Source organism: Pongo pygmaeus, chromosome 6, assembly GCF_028885625.2.
Source record: "Pongo pygmaeus isolate AG05252 chromosome 6, NHGRI_mPonPyg2-v2.0_pri, whole genome shotgun sequence".
In the NCBI taxonomy this organism is placed as follows: Eukaryota; Metazoa; Chordata; class Mammalia; order Primates; family Hominidae; genus Pongo; species Pongo pygmaeus.
The window spans coordinates 114850963-114864546 of NC_072379.2; the positions used below are offsets into that span (position 1 = coordinate 114850963).

A 13584-nucleotide genomic window follows, 5' to 3' on the forward strand; every position below is an offset into this window, starting at 1 on the left:
TTTTGTCTTGTGTTTTTCCGAGATGATTTATCAATGCTAGATTAATATATTCTACATTATATATAATAATTATATTTTCAACCAATTCTTCAGAGACATATATTGCATAAAAGGAGAGAAACACAGTCTCGCCAATTCTCTATAAACTTCAGCAATATTTGAAACCATTTTGCACAGTCCAAAAAGAGTAACATTTAGAAGTCTCACAAAGCAGTTATCCAATTTACCATTTCCTTTTCCTTCTAGTGAATTCACCACTGAAGCATTATAATCAAATATCACCCATAAAAAGCAAATAGCAGCATTGAAAGTTTTACCTATTTCTAACTTTTTGAGCTAATGTAAGTTAAAAGTTAATAATCTTAAACATTTAAACTAAGTTGAAATTTATAGCCATATGATTTTAAAGCCCCAAATATGAGTGATTTTATACTTTGTAGTTCCAATTAAATAATTCAGAGGAAAAATTACCTTTGCTGGTGGCTCAGGCGAAGAATCCATGAGACTCAATCTCTCCATTTGTTTTGTATGTACCATAAGTATTATCTTTCTGTTTACTCCCACTTCTCCTCTTTTTCTACTTCTATGGGAGGCCAAGCTATATAAACCACGATTTAGTTCCTCTTTTTGATATTACATTCATTTCTCATATTTTCGTATAATGGTAAAGAGGAGGAGTAATATTTATGAGCTCATGACTTCAACAAATTGCAATTACAAACACCAGTCCAATTCTTTACTTTTTTTGCTGTATGGAATATTTTATTATTTTATCTACAACTATCTATACACAAATAAAAGTTACAGGTGCTTAATAGAAAAAATTGAGTAGCAAGCACAAATTTAAATGTGCCATAAAAGAACAATATTGCCACTATTAGGTGAAAGCCCCTGGGAGAAAATAAATTGTCCCTCAATCATCATAGTCTGGCTTCAGTTTCTCTGGATTTTACAAATCCTTCCTAGAGAAGTCAACAAGTAAAACAAAGCGGGAAACACTGGGCTTACCACATTTAAAGAGTCTTGTAGGGCAAGTTGGTTATCACCCCAGGAAATAAAAAGAAAGAAAGGGCAAAAAGTGTGTGTGTGTGTGTGTGTGTGTGTGTGTGTGTGAATATCTGCATATGACAATTATTACCAGTGTTGACCATTTTCACTCAAATTCAATTCTTCTCTACTTGTAGCTCATTCAGAGTTAGTAGTGGCCATGAGTCTAGTTCTGGTCAATGAAGAGGGAGGGTTGAAACACTTTGTCAGTGCTTGACTCTACAGCTCTCCTCTGCAGCTGACTCAGTGATCACCAAAGCAGGTGTCCAGATGGAGCGTTCATCAGCTCAGGCCTCAAGTGGTTCTGATGAACAAAGCTTCCTTATAAGCTATGTTGGACTCGTAGCATAAATGAAAAGTAAACTATTTTATTAGAACTACTGAGATGTGGGGGGTTGTGTACTATAACCTAGCCAATTCTGACTGACTCAGGAATGAAGTTATAATTAATATATTTTGAAAAGCAGTGTGCCATTTAATACCCATATCTAGAAGAACAACAATATCCTCTGCTCACTCCAGTATAATATATGGGCTACCTTCCCTCTAGAGCGGTATGAGGAATAGTAGTATGAGAGAATGGAAAGAGAAGGTTAGAAGACCTGGATACTTGTTCAAAGTAGTGTAAACTAATTAGTAGCAGAGCTTGGTCCGCTCACTAACTTGTATGCATTACTGTGGACAAGTCATTTCTGCACTCTAAACTCAAGTTTCTCATTTGTAAAATGGAGACAATAATAGCTTCTCTGTCTTATAACAAAGTGAGTATCAAATTTTTGTGGGCTGCCATTACTAGATCACAGAAATATATTCTATTCTTCTCTAAATTCCCAATTACCTAGTAAAATATCTTACAGTACAATAAGTACAAACAGGTATTTAATAATTAATGACAAATTCTATTCCAACAATTATGTAAGCCTTTAACTAATGTCTAACTCTGGTTTATAGAATACACTTACTTCTTACCATGAGTTCCACATCAATGGATTCAAACAATCATAGAATGAAAATGTTTGCGGAAAAAACAATAAAAATAAGAATAAAATAATAAAAGCAATATAATAATTTTATTTGTATTTTTGTTAACAAAAACAATAAAATAAGTTTATTATTTCATTAACAATAAAAAATTCAAATAAAAATATAGTATAACAATTATGTTTATAGCATTTATATTATATTAGATATTATCAGTAATCTAAAGATGATTTAAGGGGTCCTAGAACCAGTATCCTGCAGATACTGAAGGACAACTGTATGTGAGAACATGTTCTTTACAAAGTACCTTGCTAGCAAAGTGTTTAATTACTTTGTAATATGTTAAATACTTATTAATCATCTACCACATGTCAGGCACTGTTCTAAGCATTGGAGGAGTGAATCAGGGAACAAATTAGACAAATTATCTGCCATGATGGAGGAAAACAGACAGTGATAGGCAAAGGCTGTGTGTGGTAGAAGGGGGGAGGAAAGGGTGAATTTGATAGATGGCCAGGAACCTCCTTGTTAAGTTGACATTTGAGCAGTTAATTAAGTGAAAGAATGCAAACCATGTAGGTACTTCAGGGACTGACATTCCAGGCAGTGGGCACAGCATGTGTAAGGGCCCTGAGGTAAGAAGAGTATTCTGGTGCTTAAAGAATGGCATGATCATGTCCTTTGCAGGGACATGGATGGAGCTGGAGGCCACTATCCTTAGCAAACTAACACAGAACAGAAAACCTAATACCACATGTTCTCACTTATAAATAGGAGCTAAATGATGAGAACACATGGACACTTAGAGGGGAACAGCACACACTGGGGCCTTTTAGATGGTGGAGGGTGGGAGGAGGGAGAGGATGAGGAAAAATAACTAATGGGTATCAGACTTAATACCCAGGTGATGAATTAACCTGTACAACAAACCCCCATGACACAAGTTTATCTGTGTAGCCAACTTGGCACTTGTACCCCTGAACTTAAAATAAAAGTTAAAAAAATAGTATTAAAGCCATTTAGACTCAGGCAACATGAGTAAGAGAAAGAATATAAGGGATAAGATCAGAGAAATCAAAGAGAAACCAGGTGCCTAGTAGGCTATGATAAGGACAATGAATATTATTCTTAGCATTAGAAAGCATTAGAAGGTTTTGAGCAGAGGAGAAACATGATTCAACTTACATTTCCAAAGGATCACCAAGTCACCCAGGCTGCTTTGTGGAGGACAGACTGGGGAGGGGGGTGCAATTACAGAAGCAGGAAGATGAATTGGAAGGCTACTGAAATAGTCCAGGTGAAAAAATTGGTCCCAACTCCCTTGAGGATGTATGCATATATATATATATATATATACATATATATATATATAAGAAAACCAAGTTTTCTTACTGCAGCCATTCACAGGGTCTTTCCTATATTATTATGGCAAGAGTCAAACTGGAGAGCCAAGAATGTGTCTGCATATGCAGGAATATATATATATGGCGCTATATGCAGGAATATATATAGCGCTATATACATACAGCTATAGTCAGAGATAGCATCATGATATGGAAGGCAGGAAAAGAGGGCTTTGCTTTAACAGATGTACAAGAACAGAGTTTGTGTAGGAGAAGGAGGAGGAAGAGAAATTTTATTTGCTAAAGGTTAGTTATTTTGAAAATGTGTTCTTTGATGAGAAGGATCAGGAATCAAGATAGTCTAGATAGAGAGAAAACACAGAGGCAACATATGTGGCACACACACACACACACACACACACACACAAAACACCAAACAAACAAAAAGAAAGGCCTGTTGATCTATTTCTGAAGAGACATGAGAAGAGTTATCTAGAAAGAAGAGCCAGCAGGAGGCAATGTAGGCTTACAAAGTACAATAGGCACATCAGCCTAGAAATCTTCAATCAATCAATCAAACATTTCATAATGTAACTAATAGGGAGGAAAACATACTGGGAGGCATAGGATTACTGTGAGCTGTTTTGTAAAATACTCAGTAGTCGTTGGTTTCTATTTTGTAACAAAATTTCCCTTTGTTATATATGATTAGCAAAATTGCCAGTGCCTTCATTTACAAATCCTAAACTCTATAGAGTTCATTTTCCTGAATTTCAACTATATTGCCCCCTGACAATATAGCCCAGAGTTTAATTCCAGAGAAACCAGGAAGGGACCACTGTTACCAGGAGCAGAGTATTATCCCAAAGAACAACTGCAAATTCAATTGTTCAGGTTGGTTGGAGGTCATGTTCTATGTTCTACATGAACAGGAAAAGGACAGAGAGGCATTGTCTGGGTAGTCCATCCCAAAGAAACCACAGGGCAAAGTCTGGGACAAAAAAGAAGAAACGTTAAAGCTGCCATGCAGTTGCATCTTAAAGTCAGAGCAGCCAGGAAAGCTATTGTTCCAAAAGCTGCTTGAGAACTTCTGAGACTATTAATGTTGGCACAGCTCAGTCCCACAGACCAGCAGCTCAACAGAAATCCCTGGAATTTCTAAAGGTATCTGATGTTTCTAACTTGCCACTACCAGCTGTCAGGAGTATACACTCAGCATGGTAAAGAGCCCACAAATGTGCCCAGTTTACCTAGAAACTACCTTTTCCTCTATGTTATGGCTGTGTTCCTCTGAGGGGTTGAATAAGTAGGACACAGGCTGAGCTTCTGAAATAGAGACCCCAAATACAGTGGTATAAACAAAGTATAAGTTTATTTTGTGCTCATTTGATTATGCAGAGATTAGTAGTCCCAGATCGGGTGAGAGAATCTGCCTTTCTCAACAGGGTGTTCCATCTCTGGGCTACCTTGGCTGTCCCAGTCGCATCACCTTCTAGTAACACACATCACTTTCTCTCCTATTCCTTTGGTCCCAACTAAGTCTATGAGAGGAACTGGGAAACAGAATGCCTACCAAGCAGCCACACACCCTTCAGAAACTCAAGATTTCTTTTTAAAATAAGGGGAGATATATCCGGACAGACGTCTAGGAAACTCTGCCATGGGAAACTTGACAAATTATCACAAATGTGAGGCTTGAGAAGAGATTAATTGGGATTTTCCCTGTTTTATAGATGAAGAAACTAAAATAAAGTTGTATGACATTTTTTTAACTCATTCAGAAAAATCTAGAAGTCAGTGGGTGATTTTCCTTGCTGTCATTCATTATAAAAACTCCATGCTTATATACTTGTTTTTGTAAGCATTTACATCCTTTGTATATACACAAAATTTTGCTGGAAATAATTTTATTCCTCCTCCTATTACTTTTAAAATTATCAGTGGTCCAGAGTTCAAAGATTAAGAATTATAAAGCAGACCATGGAAAATTTAGCAATAATTGAGCTCTCCATGTCTGGTACTCATGTAGAAGCATGTTTTAATAAACATCTGCAGAACATATGCTCAGTGGAAAACCCCTTCGAATGAGCAAGATTGAGAAATGTTTCACCCAGAATCATCACTCCCATTTCCAAATGAATGCATATAATTCCCCAGCAAGAGATTTTTAAGGCTTGATTCTTTTATTTTAAAGTAAATATGCAGGAAAATATTAAATAATTATGAATGTCTATGCGATATGATAATATTAGTAATGCTGCACCACAATTGCTGGGGGTGGTAATAGGCATTTTACAAACATCACTTCTAATTCTGACAACAATTCTGGGCAGATATTATCATAACCATTTTAAAACAGAAAATAAAGGCTTGAACAATTTAACAACCTTGCCCATAATTACACAGCTTGTAAGTGACCGACCTGGAAGGTCAGTGGAGATCTTTCAGTATTTAAAATTTGCATGGCACATGTTAAAGTAGCATTGTGTGTTGGCACTGCTGTTGAATCATAGATTAAGACGTGCTCCATGGACTGTTTAAGTTAAACAGTGACCTTCTAGAAGGTGCCAGCCTTGAAATAACCACTACCTTCATTGTAAGTTCCCTTTCCATGAGTTTTCTTTGATTTTTACACCTTTGTTATTTTCTTTTTCTATTTTATTTAAGTATCAACAGGGAAAACAATCTAAGAAATGTTTACTATGTAATGAGCAATTTCACTTCTTAAGACATTAATATCAAACGAAGACCTTGGCTGATAGATTATAAGGAATAGAACGCACACTGTGAACTTAGAAATGACCCATATTCAACTTCAGTATGGTTATTTGTAACTTGTTAATTCAGTGAAACTTTTTGAGAAAAGAATGCCATTAGCCAAAATGCCATCATTAGGTTATTCATGCTAACCTCTTAATTCTATCAGTACAATTAATTATCTTACTTTTTCTGTTTTCAGTGATATTACTATATAGAAGGTTAGTACAAGCATGGCAATAGGGGAATTCATCTAACATAGAGAATAGAACAAATAAAGCAAACAATCTAAAAACAAAACTTTCTTCAGGAAATAGATCTATTTTCATAAAGTAAAATCTACAGTGGAGTTTACTCTTATGTTTTAAAAACTGTTAGGACATTGGCAATTGGTATTCTTCACTTCTCTATTCTTGTTAATGTAGTTCCTCTTTATTCTACTTGCATAATAAAAAAGTAATAACAGTCTTAGTTCTTGTTAGAAAGTCCCTAGGTGGTGGTGGGGCAGATTGGAATTAAACTGCTGACTCACTCTCATATGACTGCACTGTAAAGTCCTAGAATTCGGGGATCTAGAAAGAAAATTTTGTATCAAATACACTACATAGTCACAAGAAAGCAGCAAATTTAGAATTGAATGTGCTGTGGTTAGATGGAATTTCCATAGGCTACACGATACACCTGAACTTCTGATTTTAAAATCTAAGGCTCCATTGTAACATTTCAGGATTAATGACTGAACAACTTGTTACAGGCCATTTGAGGGGACGACTGGAGGGAAAGGTGCCAATATTCCACACGGTCTTAAAAAGTTAACGAATACTACCGGGTAAGTGGGAATGCACCAAGCTCAGTAGCATTACTACGCATTTGCCTAACTGCAGTAAGAGGAAACAATGGGTGAAGGAAGTCCAGGCTCTATGAAGGCATGGCATAAATCCATTTCACTAAGCTGTTGGCCATCACTGATGCTATCTTTGTGAACAAGATGATCAAATTTCAGATGATTCAGGCTTGAAGACTGATGTCACTTTGAGGAACAGGCATTGGTTAAATACCAATGGACTCCAACAAGTCAACCTTGTAATCAGCTCTCAGGAGGAAAATATAAAACCTGCTGTTCTGATTCTTGCCCATTTGCCCTACCCCACTGCTCCTACCCACCATGCCATTCTCTGCCCTGCTTTGCCCTGCTCTGTGCCCAGGAACAAAGGATGATTTACTATGGAGCTAATGAAGCTTCAGCTCAGGACTCCTTAGATGTTACCTCTTCCAAACTTTGTGCCTAATGTAATTTGGAACTATTTTTCTTATAGATGGCCTGCTCCTCACTGTATAAGCCTCATCTCTACCTAACTTGGAGTCAGCCCTGTCCAGGAGGCTGAATCCTATAGACTGTCAACTGATACGATAAGCAAAAACAATGGCCCCTCTAAAGACATTCACATCCTAACCTCTGGAACTTGTGAACATGTTACCTTACATGGCAGAAGAAGTCGGTGATGCTATGTGAAGACTCAATCTTCCATTGCTGGCTTTGAAGATGGAGGAGCTGGCCACGAGCTAAGAAATATGGAGGGAATTTTGAAACTGGAAAACGCAAGGAAATGGATTCTCCTCTAAAGCCCCCAGAAAGGAATACAGCCCTGTTGACACTTTTATTTGAACCCAGTGAGACCTTTGTAGGACTTCTGACCTACATAACTGTTAGATAATAAATTTGTATTATTTAAGCCACCAAGCTTGTCGTCATTTGTTACAGCAGTAATAGGGAACGGCAGCTGGCTTCTGGTTGAATTTGGCTAATGGGAATCATCTGAAGAAGATCAGATGCTGAAAGGAAGAAGTGGTTGGAGTATTCCTTTACTATTCTCCACTTGCTCTGCGCCGAGTGTCCCGGTGAGGGTGACATCTCTCCCCAGCTAGAATGTCTCCTCCACTGCTCTGGCTCTCAATGGGATGCTGAGGCACCATTTCCTGTTTGCCCCTTCAAGCCTAGGGCTGGTAAGGACTTGCTGTTCTTATCTGTCTTCTCGCTCTACCCACAATTTCATAAGTGGTTCGTGAGGTAGCTCAAATAGTGTTCCCCAAAATTCACATTCACCCAGAACCTCAGAAGGTGACCATATTTGGAAATAGGGTCTGTGAAGGTATAATTAACTAAGGATCTTGAGATGAAATCATCGGATATTTAGGGTGACCCCTAAATCCAATGACTAGTGTCTTTGTAAGAAGAGGAAAAAACACAGAGAGACACACCAAGAAAGCCATGTGAAGATGGAGGCAGATTAGGGTGATGCCTCTTCAAGCCAGTGAATGCCCAGGATTGTGAGCAAACACCAGATACTAAGAGAGAGGCATGGGCTTTCCCTCAGAGCCTCTAGAAGAAACCAATTCTGTCAACACCTTAAGTTTGGACTTCTAGCCTCCTTAACTGTGAGAAAATAAATTTCTTTTGTTTTAAGCCACTGGGTTTGCGGTAATTTGTTATGGCATCTCTGGGGAATTAATGCAATACCTCTGTTAAAGTCTCTTGAACCATTCAAGTAGGCTTCCATTTCCCACTCTGGCGGGCAGAATTCTATTTTTATTACACTTTAAAATGGCACAAAAATAGGAGGAATAGTTACCTCCCGGATTATGGGGTCAAAATTAAAAATAATCTTAAAAATCTAGCATAAAGGGCTGTACCTGGAAAATGTGAAATATAACAGCTTTGTACTTCAGTTCAAAAAAATCAGTTGCCATTATTGCCCATGAAACCTTAGACAAATCACTTAGTATTCCTGACTCTAAGTTATATCATGTTTAGAATGGAGATGATAAAACCTGTTCCCCTTACATTGTTTTAAGAGCAAGAAGAAATAATTGAATACAGGGAAATCAGTGCAGAATAAGGAGTCATTCGATATGAAGCTAAACTTGGCTTTGTCACCAATAAGCTGTGTAATCTTCCTTAAGTAAATTAACCTTAATGTTCTCTAGTTCCCTCATGAGAAGGCTGGACTAGATGCTTGACAAGTGGATCATTTAGTCCTAATATTCTATAAATTGATTGCACAGTACAAGAAATACGTGAATAAACAGTCAACCTCATGAAAAAGACCAAGCGGATTTTTGGTAGTTGATCACATGCTCAATATTAACCAATTATGGCATGTGACTGCTAAAAAAAAAAGTGATTAATTAACTAATTAATGGAAAAGAAAAAAAACAGTATAGACTTAGTCTATTTTAGAAATATACCTATCTAAGAGAAGATAAGTATTCTACTAAGCTGTGTTGTATGATCAGTTATAAATATCACATTTTAAAAAGAATATTAAGAATGATGAATATTGTCAAAACAGGACTATCAGGATAGTTTGGCATCTAAAAAATGTCACATATGTATTGCTTTCATCAGTGAAGAACACATATCCTGAAAAAGGAAAAGTTTAAAAGGATAAACAGGGAGAACTAAGGCCAGTGAATCAAAGTAGAGCAAAAGTAATTTTAGAAGCAAGATCAAGAAAAGAACTATCGTAATTAGAATTTCCAAGTAGTAGAATGGTAATGTTGGTCACTAGACTTATTCAAAGGTAAGGCTGGGTCACATCTTACAGTTGCTATCAACCTATCAGTGGTTTGTTAAAGCAAGAGACAATTGTTAGTATCTCTTCCAAACTCCATATTTACTGCCATTATTTCAGTAGGTTGAAATTGGCCAACCTGAGAGTATATACACCACTGAAGTCAGCAAACACTAAAAAACACAGGCCTTTTGTTTTCCTTGGACATCTGGTGGTTAAATATTTACCACCACACTACTGGGTGCTATGGAATTCCTGCACTGAGTAGTTTGACCTCTATAATTGTACTGCCAACTCTGTAAGACTCAGATTCTTTTTGACTTAGTCTAGTGGGGAGTAAAATCAAGAGAGATGAGTCTAAGTAAAGTTAAAATGCCTTCAACATAAGACTTCTAGACTCAGCTTCCTGGTTGTACACATTTTCTTTTTCTTCCCCTGATGGTGATTCTTCAAATCACCTTAAATATCCTCTCCCTTTCAATTTCTTTTTTTCTTTCTTATCAAAACTAAGATAGATCGGACAATCAGAGAAAATGGACACACATAATAGATTTTCAAATAGGTGAAAGGTTATCATGTAGAAAAGAAATGAGGCTATTATCATTATTATATAGATCATGTAGTACGGAAATATTATCGTGTGATTTAAGCAACATCAAGGACAATATATGCATAAACATCATTCATTAGCTGCTATTGATTAGCTACAAAGTGTGAGCAAGTCACTTACTATTCCTTGGATTCTGTTTCTTATCTGTGAAATAGGACTCACAATTTCTAACTCAAAAGGTTTTCTCAGTTCTGTAAAAGATGATTAAACAAAAATCTTTTGTCAGGTGCTATACAAATAAAAATTATCATTGTTAGTATATTATTACTACAATTTATTTACATCTTAATTCAAAATGGTATTTATTCTATGATTATAACAGGAGTGGAACAATAAGAATGAGATGCACATCCCTACTTCCTTATCACCCACTGATAGCCTCTATGTGAATATGATTCAAACCAAAACAATGCAATCCTGTCCTTCCCATTCCTCACATAAAAGTAATAACAAAACTGCAAACAGGTGTTTTTCTTCTAAGACTTTGCCCATATCCTCAGCATTTTAGTAGGGACTTATTATATCAACGGTACCCAGAGCCTTGCTAGCCTTTCCCTCAGCATGGTTCTGTGCTGTAAGAGATAAATAAATTTTTGAAAATTAAAACATCTTGAAATACCTCACATTGTGTTTTCCCTTGTATTAATCCTACTTTAAAAAAAAAAGCCATTCCTTTCACCATTAAGGATAAGGCATAAGGTTCATTGTCCTAGAAAAAGAGAGAGAGTGGTAAGAGTCTAGAACAGGCTTCTCATTGTAGCTCAGAGTTTAAATATTTGAGTTCACAGTCAGGGAATACTCTTGAAAATCAGGCTTTGTTTAGAAAGTAAAGAATGTTCTAACCCAAAGCCAGTCTTTACATATCAAGGTTGGAGATCTGAATATAAAAATTCCCTATAAGATATAGGCAGAGAACATTCAGCAGATCACATATTCTCATATGTGCCTGAAGCTCTTATCTGCCTACAGGCTTGGGATGCACAATTGGGAAGAAGGGTGTTGGGGGTGGGGAGGGGGAATGTGCAGGGACTGGGGAAAAAAGTTCAGATAAGACAAGTCCAGGATAAAGCAGCAGGCACCTGGAAAGGGGATCAATCTAGTAGTTGATAGAAATTCTGACACAAATTCCAAATAAGTTGAGAACAAACCTGAGAACAATTGAGTGGGTGCTCCCCTTCACACCTTGGGGAACAGTAGAACAGCAAGAGCAGATAAACGAGTCCCGTCACATGGAGCAGGGTAGTCCTACATCTTCTGCCTGCCTCCTGAGGAACAAGAAATGATACAGAATTGCCCATGTATGGGAGAAGGTAGATAACATGAGCTTACCTGAGGGGTCTGGATAAGGAGAAAGTTAATTTACATACAGCACAAAGCTTTGGGATCAACTTCCCATGTCAGGGATTGAATCAGAGTCACAGCTATATCTTAGGGCAAGTTCTACTAAGCCAGAAATAGTGAACCAGATGGTGGAGGTGACTTGATCAGATAACAGAGGTGACCAAGTTCCCCAGAGCAATCTCCTCACCATGTCAAGGCCAAGAGAACAGACCACAAATTGTACCACCTAAAGACACATTAAAAGTGGCAGCAGTATGGAGTCCTCAACCATGGCCCCAGTGAACTGCATGTTACACAGTTATGTGTCATCAAAAGACTGATATGCTTTTATATTATCAGAGTGAGATTTGATGCCAAAACATCCAAGCCAAGTTCTGTGGGAGTCGCAGATAGAGACAAAGCACAAAGCAAATGTTCCCCCTCAGCCTTGCTGAGGGTTCTGTAAGAGGCAGAAGAAGAGAATATGTGAAAGAATGAGCTTAACAAAAGAGACCATTTTAAAACAGAAGAGCATGAGCTACTTAATTGACGATGTTATATCTATTCCCACAATCCTCACTGGTAAAGATGGGGGTTTGTAAGCAAAATGATTTCAAAATAAAGAAAATAAACTGGTTACTTTGTTACTTTTTTTTCTTGCACATCTGAATGGTAATGCACATATTTTCACCTCCCATCACCAATCCTAGGCATTTGCTTTTGGGAAAGGTACCTTGGATCATAAGTCAGCTAATAAAGAGAATGGCAGACCCATGTTCTTGTAGTGAAAGGATTAAAAAGAAAGCCCTGCAAGGAGGATCTACATTCACTGTCTCTTCGAGGGCTGAAGAAGAGCATCAACATCCACCAGTTCGAATCCCAGAATCTCAGACTCAGGTGGATCCAAGGAGTGATGATCCTTCCTGTGAAAAGTAGTAGAGGTTTTGCAAGGGAAGATAGTGGAGTATTGAATGGAGAATGTTCAAGAATGGAATGTTTGGAGCTGGAGGGGACACAGGGGTTTAAAGGTGAGGACTGGCTGGGCATCTTTAGAAGGTGGAATGGGAGTCATCCATGATGTCCCATTCTTAGGAAGCCCTACGTTATTTTGATTCCTTAACTTGTGAGATTTGAGGAAAACTCCAGGTTAACTAGGACTTTAATGTGGGTCCTTTTAACCTTGTAATTCCTTTCTAAAATTTCTCTCATCCTAAAATAAAGAGGTCACATATTTTTAGAAAATCAGGTGTGATGCCTTTGTGGAGGATGAAGGATGAAAGTAGACAAGAGTTCTCATGGATCCAATGGAAAAAAATATGTAATAATATTGGGGCAACCACACCTCAGAATAGGTGAATGGATGAATAGAAATGCCAGAGCATGACCCACAGAGAAACTGGTAATGGAGGGAGATCCCTGGAATCTGAAAAATATCCCAGGAAAAATATGCGGATGAGACATTTTACAACCAAACCTTCCTCCAACCCTCACAGGTTACTGAAGGAACAGAACAGACCTTGTAAACTGCAAGCTACATAGTTATGTGTCTTCAAAATACTAATGTTGTTTGTATTATAAGTGGGATTATGAGTGATTTTGTTTCCTTTCTTCTGTTTTCTAGAGTTTATGTAGACACATGCTTTCCATCCAATAAATATTTATCAACATTTACAATACACCAGGCATTCTTCATCAGTGAGTAAAAGAGGCAAAAATAAATCCCTGCCTGTACTCTAAAGAAATACAATGTAAAAGCAGACAAAAGCAACTATTAATATTTTTAGCTCAGTGGTCAAATATGCCTCTCTCATGTGTGCACAAATGCATGCACGCAGAGGCACACACACATGCACACAGAGTGTCTGTCCCAGTTTTCTTAATTTCAACCTGTTTATTTCCCTAGTCTCCCCACTTATTTCTAATTCTTCATTTCACTCATAGGTTTATTAGAATT

At 37.4% G+C, this 13584-nt stretch overlaps 1 protein-coding gene across 2 annotated transcripts in view; it reads right to left on the reverse strand.

Moving 5' to 3' along the window:
- The window catches only part of TFEC (transcription factor EC), a 273116-nt gene that overhangs the window by 219814 nt on the left and 39718 nt on the right, over positions 1-13584 (reverse strand). Inside the window, exons 3-5 of one of the 2 annotated variants that reach the window (XM_054495507.1) lie at positions 11459-11575; positions 10431-10501; positions 7612-7691 (exon numbers count right to left, since the gene is read on the reverse strand). The gene's annotated coding sequence lies outside the window, so the exon portion shown is untranslated. The remainder of the gene's footprint in view (positions 1-7611; positions 7692-10430; positions 10502-11458; positions 11576-13584) is intronic. The other variant, XM_054495510.1, reaches the window with a different exon arrangement.